The sequence below is a fragment of the Lissotriton helveticus genome, chromosome 2_1 (assembly GCF_964261635.1).
Source record: "Lissotriton helveticus chromosome 2_1, aLisHel1.1, whole genome shotgun sequence".
NCBI lineage: Eukaryota > Metazoa > Chordata > Amphibia > Caudata > Salamandridae > Lissotriton > Lissotriton helveticus.
The window spans coordinates 1,188,884,364-1,188,898,344 of NC_136059.1; the positions used below are offsets into that span (position 1 = coordinate 1,188,884,364).

The 13,981-nt window shown below is 44.3% G+C and overlaps 1 protein-coding gene across 1 annotated transcript in view; it reads right to left on the minus strand.

Moving 5' to 3' along the window:
- Positions 1–13,981, minus strand: part of LOC144818544 (alcohol dehydrogenase 1-like) — a 357,072-nt gene that overhangs the window by 25,044 nt on the left and 318,047 nt on the right. The window lies entirely within an intron of this gene.

Consider the following 13,981-nt stretch of genomic DNA (forward strand, 5'->3'; position numbering starts at 1 on the left):
AATTAAGCAGAGTACTCTCACCCAGTCAAGAGATCAGGGCTAGATCCAACACCGTTTTTTAGCTCATTGCACCATCCCAGTTTCAGAACCTGGCTGTATGTAAATTAGTCTGTCCCTGGCCCAGTGCATCATGGGAACAGGGCAGACCAGACTACAAAAGCCAATTCTTACACTGGGAATGAAACAAGCTTCCGGGGACCGGTTTCTGGCATTACAGCCGTCTTCGGCCCGGCTTGCCTGAATCCTGATGGTGCAATGAGCAAGGGACTCACATCTGAGTATACCCTTCCACGCTTAGGGTGGACAAAATTATTTACAACAAGGGGTGGTGATGGACAGAGTCTCTGAATTAAGCAGAGTACTCTCACCCAGTCAAGAGATCAGGGCTAGATCCAACACCGTTTTTTAGCTCATTGCACCATCCCAGTTTCAGAACCTGGCTGTATGCAAATTAGTCTGTCCCTGGCCCAGTGCATCATGGGAACAGGGCAGACCAGACTACAAAAGCCAATTCTTACACTGGGAAGGAAACGTCGAACCCGTTAATAAAGTCTACCCAGGTTTGTAATTCAGACTTGCTATACAACCCAGCAATATTCCAAGATAGCAATTTCCCAGGACTAAACCCTTCCTCACATACTACATTTGTTAAAGAACATGGTTGTATATTCTCTAAGCTTGCATCAATCCCGACAGGTCTCTCACTAGTCCTTGTACTACCTCCATCCATGTCATTATCAACATGTACGGTCAGTATAGGTAACTCCCCTTTCCTTACATCCCCACAACCTTCCTCCAAATTCGCGATATCATCACCAATATTCGTGTCATCTAACGTTACCCCAGCATTTGAATCAGGGTCATTAGAATCCCCTTGTTGATTCATGCTGTTTACCATTCCACCAAAATTCATATGATAAAAGGTTTGTCAACATCCCCAACCTGGATCTTGCCATCCAACCGAAAAGTTACAGTTCGGGCCAGTAAGATTGTTTTGGCACTGGAACGACGGAACAGGTGGGTAAATCCTTGACCGTGGGGGATTAGGGGGACAAGTTTGCTCATTAAGCAGACCAGTCAGGACACTAATAGGTCGTGGGTAGAAGAAAGTAAGATCAACAATGTTGATTCCTCCATTGTTTATGCCCCATCCCAATTTTGTTATCCATCCTGCCACCCTTGAATCTTGAAAGTTGACCACAATAAAGTCCCCTCCCAAACTTTTGGGGGTACAACCTATCCATTCTATTCTCCTCACCCCCAATATTAATCCATCCACTTCCCCTGGTAGAGGCCGGTTCACCCTTAACCAGTGCATAACCTTATTTTTGAGCATCTGGAAGGTTTCTCTCTGTCCCATTAAAAGTGGTGGAACATTAGTAAGGACAGCTACATAGGGAAAGGAATCAGGGGTAAGGTTCATTTGGGGTTTCTTTTGAGGTTGCTTTGTCAAGGCTGGTAGGGACGGTTTGAAAACTATGGGGGCAGGGCAAAGTGCAGGTTTGCTTACTGGGGGCTGATTGCTAGTTGATGGGACGGTTGGTAGAGCAGTACCTGTGCCAGAACACACGTTGCCCCCTACACCCTCACTGGGCAACGGATTTAAACTAAGCGGCATTGATTGCCCCGCAGTCTGGGACGTAATTGTAATATTAGAGCAATTGTTGATAGAGCCTGGTGTAACTAAGTCAAGAGGCTTGGATGGTCTCTTCCCTGCTGCACTACCCGACTTAGGTGGCACTGGAGAATTAGTTTGTAACCTTCGTCCCTTATCCTCCGGTATGCATTGTGTATTATTCTTGGGCTTGCTACTTTCAACTAGCCTTACTTGGGTTTTTATGAGTGCCTTTGTTGAAAAGAAATTATCTAATGTTGCCTGCTCAAAACGATCTAGCCGGTCAGATAGTTTGCTAATTCGTTCCTCTATTGGAAGTAAAATTGACCTTAGCAGCCTTTCTAGATCTAGTAACAGGTTGCTAGGAAGTTGTGATGTACCGGCCATTACCAAGCCAGTGTCCGGAGAATTAGCAATACTAGAATCCAGATTATCCAGTACAACAACATCACCCTCTTGTATACTTTCCCCACTACGACTTACTTCAGTGACAGCCTTACTGGGGCACATTTTTTTGCTCACTTTCCTAAGTTTGTGTGGGGGTTTAGAAGTATTACATTTTCTAGGTGCGGTACTCCTTTTTCTTTTTGAACCTGATTTTAATTGGGGCACAGGAACCGGGGCACGTATTTCAGATGAGCATATTATAGGGTCAATATGACTCACACAGGAAGATGTTGGTTCAGCTACAATACCCTGGTTCCCCTTATTAATAGTTACATCGTGACATATTTCAGCTACAACAGGCAGGTTTAAAGATGACAAAGGCGTTACCAATGCAGGATATATTTGAGCTGAGCATTTGTCTCCAGGATTTTTAAGAAGTTCAATAGACAATCTACGCTCTGCCCGCCTCTCTGCAAGCGTTATCTCTTTATCAATGTCCTGTGTGGTCCGATTAAAGTATTTGTCTAGGGGGCCAATAACTGCGGGTCCAGGCTCGTCCGTTTGGGTCATCAGGACTATACTACCTGGATATACAGACATGTTTTAAAGTCACCAACCCTTTTACGGAGTTCCAAGTCTAGCACTTATTCGACAGAACCCTTTCTTAGTGCAATATAAACCAGTATGGTCAGTGTCAGAGGGCTGGCCCAGCCCGGCCTCCCTCGGCCCCGGACGGCCACAGACGGTCCCGCCCTTGTCCCGGGCTTCTCCCGGCACGCTCCCGCGAAGCGGTAGCACAGGTCGCCTTTGAACAGAAATACAGCAGGCTCATAGGCTGATAGGCGGGTGGGCGTGGCCAGCGGGGAGAGCAGCCCAGGTGTAGTAGATCGGGCGCGCAGGGACTCCTGGACACTGAAGTCTCTGCCTGTGTGCTCGCAGCCCCGCCGACGCTGTCGCCTGCCGGCGTTCCTCCACAGAATGCTCCCAAATGGCCCAGCAGCTTCTGCAAGTCAAAAGCGCTGCGGGACCCGCGAAGCGGGTCCGGCGAGGCGCTAAGGGATTCCTTGAAAGCAGGGAGACGCTGTAGGATATCGGAAGACCAAAGGGCCAGGTAAAGGGTGTCAGCACAGCTCAAAGCGGTCCCAATATACTGAAGAGCAAGCCTGTATTTCAATCCGTTGGCGGGGGCGTGGCCAGTGGGGAGAGCAGCCCAGGTGTAGTAGATCGGGCGCGCAGGGACTCCTGGACACTGGAGTTCCTGCCTGTGTGCTCGCAGCCCCGCCGACGCTGTCGCCTGCCCGCGTTCCTCCACAGAATGCTGCCAAATGGCCCAGCAGCTTCAGCAAGTCAAAAGCGCTGCGGGACCCGCGAAGCGCTAAGGGATTCCTTGAAAGCAGGGAGACGCTGTAGGATATCGGAAGACCAAAGGGCCAGGTAAAGGGTGTCAGCACAGCTCAAAGCGGTCCCAATATACTGAAGAGCAAGCCTGTATTTCAATCCGTTGGCGGGGGCGTGGCCAGCGGGGAGAGCAGCCCAGGTGTAGTAGATCGGGCGTGCAGGGACTCCTGGACACTGGAGTCCCTGCCTGTGTGCTCGCAGCCCCGCTGACGCTGTCGCCTGCCCGCGTTCCTCCACAGAATGCTCCCAAATGGCCCAGCAGCTTCAGCAAGTCAAAAGCGCTGCGGGACCCGCGAAGCGGGTCCGGCGAGGCGCTAAGGGATTCCTTGAAAGCAGGGAGACGCTGTAGGATATCGGAAGACCAAAGGGCCAGGTAAAGGGTGTCAGCAGAGCTCAAAGCGGTCCCAATATACTGAAGAGCAAGCCTGTATTTCAATCCGTTGGCGGGGGCGTGGCCAGCGGGGAGAGCAGCCCAGGTGTAGTAGATCGGGCGCGCAGGGACTCCTGGACACTGGAGTCCCTGCCTGTGTGCTCGCAGCCCCGCCGACGCTGTCGCCTGCCCACATTCCTCCACAGAATGCTCCCAAATGGCCCAGCAGCTTCAGCAAGTCAAAAGCACTGCGGGACCCGCGAAGCGGGTCCGGCGAGGCGCTAAGGGATTCCTTGAAAGCAGGGAGACGCTGTAGGATATCGGAAGACCAAAGGGCCAGGTAAAGGGTGTCAGCACAGCTCAAAGCGGTTTAAACCTCTAAGCTTTCCCTTTGACTCTTGCAGAAGTGTGACTTAGGATAACACTCATTTCCCTGCCCTAAGAAGACTCTTGACTGAGCTTCTGAAATGCTGACACCTTTCTGCACTTTCCCACATTTTCTTCTTTTTCCGCATTTCCCTCATTTCTTAGATCCTTTTAACGTTTTAAACCATCATCTTAGTTGTATTTAACATAGATGACTTTAGACTTTACCCATGTATAGTTATTGATCTTTTGTATTGCTATGACTGAACTTCTTGTCTGCTTTATTCTGGTACGCCCGAACTTCTGTAGGAGGTTGGGTGGCCATTATTCTGTAGCTTTACATCATGGTTTTAAGATTTTTGTACCTTAACCTGACTACTATTTTGTAATAAACCTTCTTAAGTATAGTCACTGATTCCTGGTCCTTATTGTGTGGTCAAATGGGTTGCACTGTTAACAAGATTGTTTGATTAAATGCTAACTCCATTTACTTCTCAGTCAGCAAAAATGGTCCATTAGATAATAATGAGAAGAGGGTTAGTCCAGTGCTGCAACAATTCTCACTGCAAATGATGCAGATGACAGGGAGGATGATTCGCGGGAAGGAGATTTTGGAAAACAAAAAAAGGATGTGCCGCAATATTCAAGAAGACATAGGTAAAAGACCATTGTATTCTGGTGAAAAGATGGGGAGTAAATCTGTTACCAGGAGCGTGCTGAAATCTTATTGGTAAATGTGGAAAAGAAAGAATATTAATGTTACAACACAGAATATGTGTATTTATACTAGTGTGTGTACTTATATTGCTTTCAGAGTGAGCAGAGATTGATTGAGACTTTCATTCATTCCTTTCCTTAGACTATGAGCAGTAAGTGGGCATCCCTTATTCTAGGCTCTCTTAGAGGAGTCTCTTTGCTGAGTTTTCTTAGACTTCTCCTCTTGAGAAGCTAATTTCATGATCTGCTCTTACTACAGCTGACAATGTTTTCCAGGTTAATATGCTAGAGCTTCATGCTTATGCTTGATTCTCTCATCAAGAACCCTACATAGGTATCTGAACTGACACCTTTATTTCTTCTCGCATTCAGGTTTGATTTATATAAAATAGGAGAGATTCTTTATGGAACATGCTTGTTGCATTATTATTGTATCGATTGCACTATTGATTAATATATTGATTTACTTCATTATAAAATATCGATTGATTGGTTATATTAACTTTCAATAGAGAGACTTGGAAAATAACACCTTAATAAAGGATAACAATCTAAAAGATTTGAAAATAAAACCCTATACCTAACACTGACTCTCTTTATTGACTGAATAAAAACAAAAATCATAGTTGATGATGCTTTATATTGACTTCAGCTCCTTACATCTCTGTCGATATCAAAGATCCATCAACCTGTACATCGGGTTTATGATTGATGGGTAAGTGAAGAGAAACTGGTATAACTTGTTTAGTCTTAAACTTCATTGGCTCAGTGGGGTTCCACTAGGTGTCATGTACCAAGCAAATCTACCATGACAACAGTGGATCTCTAAATAAGTGGAAAAGACTGTTGGCTGTTTAAGGTGTGAGAGCTGCGCTAAGCTGTGCTATTATGTTATGTTATGTTATATTGGTGGAAATAAATAAGACTGGATAAAGTTTCTGCTTTCTGAAGTTGTTCTCAGCAGAAACCCTGTGCTCCCACAAATGTATAGCAGTATGAAACAGCAGGGGGATTTCTTAAGTGTGGTATGTCGTCCCACACGCCAGGAGGCATTATGGTGCAGATGTCTTAACAGGGGAGATGCAATGTGTTTCTGCTATCTGCAGTTAGTATTCAGATATCATGAGCAGTGTCTCACTCCTTCAAAAAATAGTGTAGCTGTACATCGAAAAAACATGGTAGATGAGAACTTCAAGTAATGTATTTTAAGGGTTATTGTGGCCCTCCTGGTAGTTGGTTTCTGTTGTGTTATACTGTATGAAGTATGTCATTAGAATGGAATGTTTTTGTATGATTTAACACTGTTCCTTCAAAATGACAGTTCCCAAAAAGTCGGTTGGAGCAATTCTGGAGAGGTCTGACATCAGTGGCTTCTGTACAGACTAAGCATATGAAATAAACTGAAGATAATCACTTAAATGTCGGTGAGCGTAATAATTACAGTTTCCCTCACCGCGCTTCAACAGCCTCCCCTCACCACAAACGTTACATTATGAGGACAGTGGTATAGTCTAATATGGGGAACAGGCACTACTGAATATGATTATCTCCATCCCTGAGCTGGGCAGCTAAAGGGCCTCGGGTAGTTGTGAAGCGAGACTTGGGTGAAATTTCATGGCAATGGAGGGAATGGATATTTAGCAGGCTGAGGGTTATAGGGTACATACCCTCTTCAGTGCTTTGGGGATCCTAGCTGTGAACATTGTGATATGCCTGGTAATTATCAGGTACTTGTGTAGTGGTTGGGCCTGCGTCAGCCTTGTTATGTTATTGTGGGAATCAGAGCTCTTGTTTTGTATGTGGCAGAGTCAGTGATATTGTAGTGCCTGGAGTGGAGGTCAGCTTGCCTTGTTTGTGGGCTGAAGGACAGAGGTGGTGAATAAAGTACACCTATGTATAAATCTGCCGGATTTCCGGGCGTCGTTTGCATGACAGAGGGTAGTGACTACTAGAATCCAAGGTGTCTCTAAAGTAGCAACAGGTTGTTTTGGAGCTCGTGCTTCCTCCTTGACAGCTATCGCTGAAGTCTATTCTAGGACTATGATGGAGTAAAGCTGGTTCTAGGCGGAAGCTGAAAGAATCCTACAGTAAGAATGAATGGTATGTTTATGTGAATAATCAGACATGGCCTACAAGAGGGTAGGTGGGTTATACTAGCTAAAAGAAAGAAAGGTAGAGTGGAGGCTGGCAGGTAGTTTTATTAAAGATGAAAATAATATAGTTAAAATCACATGTGTAGTATTAACGTGCAATTTATATTAAACCGAAAGACATTAAAACATATGCAGATATACTTATTCGTATTAGGCCTCAAAAACACCTAAAGCAGCAAGGCCATGCTAAAGGCTGGTCAGAAGAGGTATCAAGAATACTGTGGGGAGTGTCCTGCATAGGTGCTCGAAAGAAAAGTTTCTAGAAAAGGACTGAGGTAATGGGAAAAAGTCTGGAGCAGAGTATATGGAGGACTCTGTGGTAGGAACAATTGAAGGAAAGTAAATCAAATCTAGCATGCGAGAAGAAGGAAAGGTGCAGAGTGCTGGGAGGATAAACTGAAGGGATGGAAATTGATGGGAATAGGAGAATTCAGGAGTAGAAAGTGAAACACAGTGACAGTCTATGGACCCTAAGTAAAGGGCTGTTATTGGGGATAGAGAGCAAGGTGAAGCATGGCTACAAATACCACAGACTGAGGCTTCATCATGGGTTGAAGATTGTAGTCTGGAACAATGGAGTTGGGCATTGGGACCATTACATGTTTGTATCCCAGTGGTTCACAGCAACCCAAGATTGTACTCTGAAAGTCTTTTTGAAAGGGTATTTGTGATATGGTGAGTGGAACTGGTAGGCAAGGTTGCCAAAGGCGGGTTTTAGCATGACAATGGTTGCTTGTGGTTTATGTCAGAGGGTGTTGCAGGCAGCGAGTCTTGCTTTTATTTAACCCAGAGACGTGAGGAGGGCAGAATTGGAAATTTTACATTTAACAGTATGCTTTTTAGTCTTCGATATGGAACTGCGCTGAAGAAATAGGATACGTATGTCTAAGAATGAAAGGGGTTAGGATAGGAATGGATGTAAATTAATGGACAGGTTGCAGGCAAACAAGAAAATGGTGGTTGTGTGTCTGGATTATTTGAGAGGAAGAATGAGGTGGACAAAGTAGGGCTTTTGGTTTGTTTTAATTTGCTCACGTTGTATGGCTATTTCGGCACTGGGGCAGTCTTTCAGTCTTCCACACTGGGGCAATTTAAAGAGATCTCTAAGCAGATGATCCATTAGAGGGTGATTTCCTAAGAACATAGTGGGTTCTGTTTTTTGACCAGTGACTCCATGTTTCATTCACATTTTCTTTGTATGATACTACTTTTCCTTTTTCATTTTTGCCATCGTACATCATTCTTTTTTTGTATTCTCACACACATTATGGCGATTTAATTTGATTATCTGTTACATTAAGATGAAGTGAGGCCTAATTTTATTCCAGTTCTGTGAAACCTTGCTCAAGAAAGTTGTAGTGTAAGATATGGCAGTGGTACAGATAATAGATAGCTGGTCAGGGATGAGTAAGGTCTCAGGGACAAATACACTGGAATGCCAAATAGTTTTGGTGCTCCAGAACACTGTGGATGTTTTCAGTCTCTCATGCAGGCAGGCATCCATGACTTGGTGCCAGAGGTGGTTGGATAACAATTTCCATTTTACATGATTGCTTGGCCTTACATACAGGATGTTCTTACATGTACAGGACCATTATAGTGCATATGTAGCTAAGGCAAAAGACACACAATTGATGGACTGAATGCAGAACAAATCAAAACATTCACCCCCAGTCAAGAGATCTGGGTTAAATCCATCATTCTTTTGCTCACCATGCCACCCCAGTTTAGACCTGGCCATGTGCAAATCAGTCTTGACCTTGTGCCTCATGGGAACGGTCCAGCTGGAACTGCCAAGCCAGGTCCTCCCTGGACTGGAAACAAGCATCCTAGGACCGGTTTCAGGGTTTCACCTCTCATCAGCCAGGATAGCTTGAATTCAGTGGCACAGTGAGCCCAGGACCAGATTATTTGCATATGCCTGGGTCCAAACTGGAATGGCCTGGTGAGCAAAAAAACGATGGATTCAGGTCCATATCTCTGTACTGGGGGAATGAATGACATTGTTCTGCATTCTGTCCATCAATTGTTCTTTTTGCATTTGTCACCCTGAGTGGACAGGTATGCCCAGAAGTGGGTCGCATGCTCTCCATGCCACTGGATTCAAGCTATCCTGGCTGATGAGGGCTGAAAGTCCGAAACTGGTCCTAAGATGCTTGTTTCCAGTCCAGGAGGACCTGGCCTGGCAGTTCGGGCTGGACTGTTCCCATTGGGCGCAGGGACAAGACTGATTTGCATATGTCTGGGTCCAAACTGGAATGGCATGGTGAGCAAAAAAACGATGGATTTAGGCCCTGATCTCTGTACTGGTGTGAATGTATGACATTGTTATGCATTCTGTCCATCATTTGTTCTTTTTGCATATGTAGCTAAGGCAGCACAGGCACATGTGGCTGGAGTTGAAGGAAATTAGGCAAAAGTGAATGGGTCTGGGGGTTTGGAGGTTCACTGGGAGTCTGAGATGTTGGTCATTTTTAACAGACCTAAAAGTTGGCAGTAATTTTTAAGGACTACTGGTAAGTTAGGTGAAATAGTGTTTTAGGGTGAGGAGTTCTGAGGTTCTGATCTTTTTGTAGGAGGAGCCAAGGCAATAGTGTGAGTAGCAAACCACTTATAGGTGTAGCAGCGTTTTTTTTACATGATTCTCCCACAACAGGAGGGAAAGAACCTTATTTAAAGTTTGAGGGCGAGTTTTTGAAGATATCAAAGGGCTAGGGTTGTGGGAAACAGAACTTTAGATGTTTTAGAAGGAGGTCAAAAACAAATGTGGTGAAAATATAATGGGTAAGAAGCACTTAATTTGAGACAGTGGATGCCAGGAGGAGCCACCTCCACTCAATTTTTGTGGACCGGCACTTATTATTTCCTTATTGGTTATTTCCCGAGAACAAGAGCGGGAAAACGCACTAAGGGGAAAGAAGGAGGACGAGGACAGAAAAACCCTCTCAAATTCAGGTTGAATGAGATAAAGGGGCAAGGAGTGTCTGGTAGCCAATTAAAAAGGCACAAGTTTAATTCCAGACTACCAGCCTTGGTTTTTGGTGGCCAGTGCCTGCTGCGAGCTTCTGAGCAGAACTTTGGGCAATAGCACATATTCTTCTACAAATTAAGCACTGGGGGTAAGTGGTGGTAGGGGGAACAGGAAGAGTATTAAGTCTTTTAGCACATGGAGAGAAGGGTTCTAGGTGACACATAGGTTGCAAGCACTGCAGAAAAAATGTTTGGTTTGGTATGATGGGTGTTTATCTATATTACCAGATTGCCCTGCAAATTGGAGTAAGAGGGTACAGGGAAGCTGATTGAACTGATGGATCCAGGGAAAGGGATGCTAAGGAAGAGTGAAAGCTACCTACTTACCTGGAAAATTTCCGAGATCAGTTACTAATTTGCTTTTCCATTGATACCTCCACAAGGCGTTTTCTTTCCATCATCAACTGGTGAATGATATTTGTGGATGGAGAAACAGGGTAAGGAAAACATTGGAAAAACAGAATTGGGGGGCAGAAACTTGAATGGGGGAGGAAATTGGGCATGAAGTAGAAATTGGTATCGAGATGAAAATAGTGATAGCAAAATGAGAGATAGTGAAGTAGGCAAGTGAGAATGATGGTGGTTGAGTTGGCAATGGAGAAAGAATTTTGGGAAAGACAGAGAATTTGGAAGATAATTAATATATTCTGAAATGAGGCTTTAAAAATGACTTGAAGAGGAATTGGAAACATGATGAACAGAGGTTTGTAAAGAGGTTTGAATGGTGTATGGGAAGTGCTTGCAAAGAGGGTGGAAAAAGAGGAATAGTAAACAGAACTGGGAAGAGAACAGAAACAAAATGAGAAAAGCAAACACAAGAGGAAGAATTTGGAAGGGAATTAAAGTGAATACTAGATTAGAAAGGGAATACAGTTAGAACAGAATAGCAATATAATTTTAAAAATAATAGGAGAAACAACTGGAGAAGAACTGGAAAAAGGAACAGAGCTTGTGGAGGATGGGATTTGGTATACGTGTATGGCTGGAAGGTCAAAAGCTATTGATAGGTCACCAGAATTTCACAAAAGAGGGTTTTCAGCGTTACTTTGGATAGGAGATTTAATGTTATTTGGCATTGTTTAGGTTAAAATATCCCTTAAAATCCACCTGTATGTGCATGCGTAACAGCATGCACGTAGACTGCTACTGTATGTGTGACTGCGTATATGCTGTCTCTCTTTGTATTTGTTGTTCTGCATATGCTGCTTAAATACAATTGATGTGTGAATGTTGCAATTATCTTTGCTTGCCAAAATAGTTGTGTTTATGTATTCCTATAACAAACGTATGCCATGCACTGTTGTGTCTTAAGCCCACATTGTTTTATACTATGTGCTCTGCTCTATTATGAGAGAAGATATGATGATTCTAAAATGCTGAGTTCTGCTTGGTCTACCTTGCTTCTCAACAAGGTCCACCTCACGTTGAGTTAGTGTGTATCCTGATGTTCATGGAATACGCAATGTGTGTTAAAATACCCCTCACACACCAAAAGGGCCCTTGGTGTCATGCTTCATCATTCGGGTCTTCCCGCCCCGCTGCGGGACGGGGCAGTGCTGCGACAAGCGACTACGCTGGAGCACCTTTTTATGTGGGTGCTATTTGAGTGAATTGGAGTGAGTGTCAGTAGGGTCAGGGGTGATATATAAAAGTGATGTTAAAAAATACCTTGCCTGGTGGTAGAAAAAACTTTTTAATAAGCACTGGCTGGTATTGTTAAAAAAAAGTGATTCGGAGAGATAAAGCAAGTTAATGGGCTTACTCTCCTGTGCGGGTCAACATGTTTCGGGGCACCATGCCCCTTCGTCAGGACCGGGGTCAGATCCCCCTGTCACTCACTAATGTTTTACCACAAACAATTTTAAATATTGAGGTGTATGTACAGAGGTGTGTGACGGACGAAGGAGGAAGCACTGACGTGCTGGGGGTTGATTGGACCCTCAAATACCCTTTGTCCTGACTTGGCTCATGGGGCACTGACTCCATCCTCCCTAAGCTTACTACATCAGGACTTCTGATAGAGCTAGGGAAACGTATAAATATAAACTATATATCTATACACATTGATAATGAGAATATTATCACACACCTCTGTACATACACCTTAATATTTAAACATTTTTGTGGTAAAACATTAGTGAGTGACAGGGGGATCTGACCCCGGTCCTGACGAAGGGGCATGGTGCCCCGAAACATGTTGACCCGCACAGGAGAGTAAGCCCATTAACTTGCTTTATCTCTCCGAATCACTTTTTTTTTAACAATACCAGCCAGTGTTTATTAAAAAGTTTTCTACCACCAGGCCAGGTATTTTTTAACATCACTTTTATATATCACCCCTGACCCTACTGACACTCACTCCAATTCACTCACATAGCACCTACATAAAAAGGTGCTCCAGCGTAGTCGCTTGTCGCAGCACTGCCCCGTCCCGCAGCGGGGCGGGAAGACCCCAATGATGAAGCATGACACCAAGGGCCCTTTTGGTGTGTGGGGGGTATTTTAACACACATTGTGTATTCCATGAACATCAGGATACACACTAACTCAACGTGAGGTGGACCTGTTGATAAACTGTACTTTCAGGAGAGGAGGATGCGCCCACCTTGGTGCCGTTGAGAACCACCTCTTCACTCCCCCTTTTTGATATTATTTACTACCTTGCTTCTCCAGCCATAGAATATCAATAGGCCTTCCATGACATTATCCTGACATGCATGCGACACGGCACAGTGGTGGGGTAAGTAAGCTATTGTCAAAACCAAGATACACCTTGAAGTACCACAACAGTACAGTGTAGAAACACCCGCTCACACATGCCCGACTGTGATTGAACACTCACCAGCACTTTCTACCCAAGAGTACCCACTACACAACACTTTCCCAGTAACACCTATAATTTCCTTTCCCGTAAAAAAAACTCACTAAGCAGAAATAACTCCTATCTGGTACACAACTAGGCACCAAAGCCATATATTTGTCAAAGTGTTGAGAAGTGAATAGCACTTTTCCTCACTGCACTTACATATATTTTATAATCATTTAGCTAAAATGAGCATTAAGCATGCTACCTCTCACATGCACATCACACCATAAATATATTCCAGCCTTGAAGCAGTCTATTCAGACTGTTGCTCCATAATCAAACGCCCAGCTCAGGGAAAACCCGCGAAGGGCTTTGGTACAGACATACTCCCTTCTGGATCAAGCTGGATTTACCTCATCTTACTTTGACTAACACAACCATTAGCTAAATAGGCTTTTAGCAAAGAAATGTCTACTAATGATTTACAACCAGCCACATTCAACTGGTGGATTGACATGCTGGAACTGTACAATAAGGTTGCCTAATTCAAGAAAGTGCAACAATGTCATAATAATGGCAAAAGGTGCTACAAAAAACGTTGATAACAGAACAGACTCCACTTAAATAGATGGTGTGCCAGAGCATTTTACCATATGCTAGTCAACAGCATGTGGTGCCCTAAGGATCCACCAACCAGCCAGTCAATTACATGATGGTCCCCATGAGGCCCTCAATCTATCCATTCAAATGCCATGATTTGTCGCAAGTGTCTCACGTGTAAGTCAGTCAATGTCATAATGTGCCACAGACATCTCTCTTATAGGCAACTTAATATTACCATGCATCAAGAAGCCTCGGATCCTCCCGCACAAACAAATGTACAGAAACTCTGAAACACACCGACATACACCCATGCACAACCCCCATTTTGATTGTGACATTGCTCTTCCTCCCTCCACTACCTGATTCCATAAGAAAACCCGCTTCATAGATACTGTTTTCACATGATTTGTGTTAGTGCACTTGGTTTCATAGAACAGGCCCCCGGCCCCTTCTGTATTACCAAATTAATTGCAACAGTGGGAAAAACATGGTAGGTTCTCCCTAACCTGCCACTTTTGCCACGAGCACAATTTATG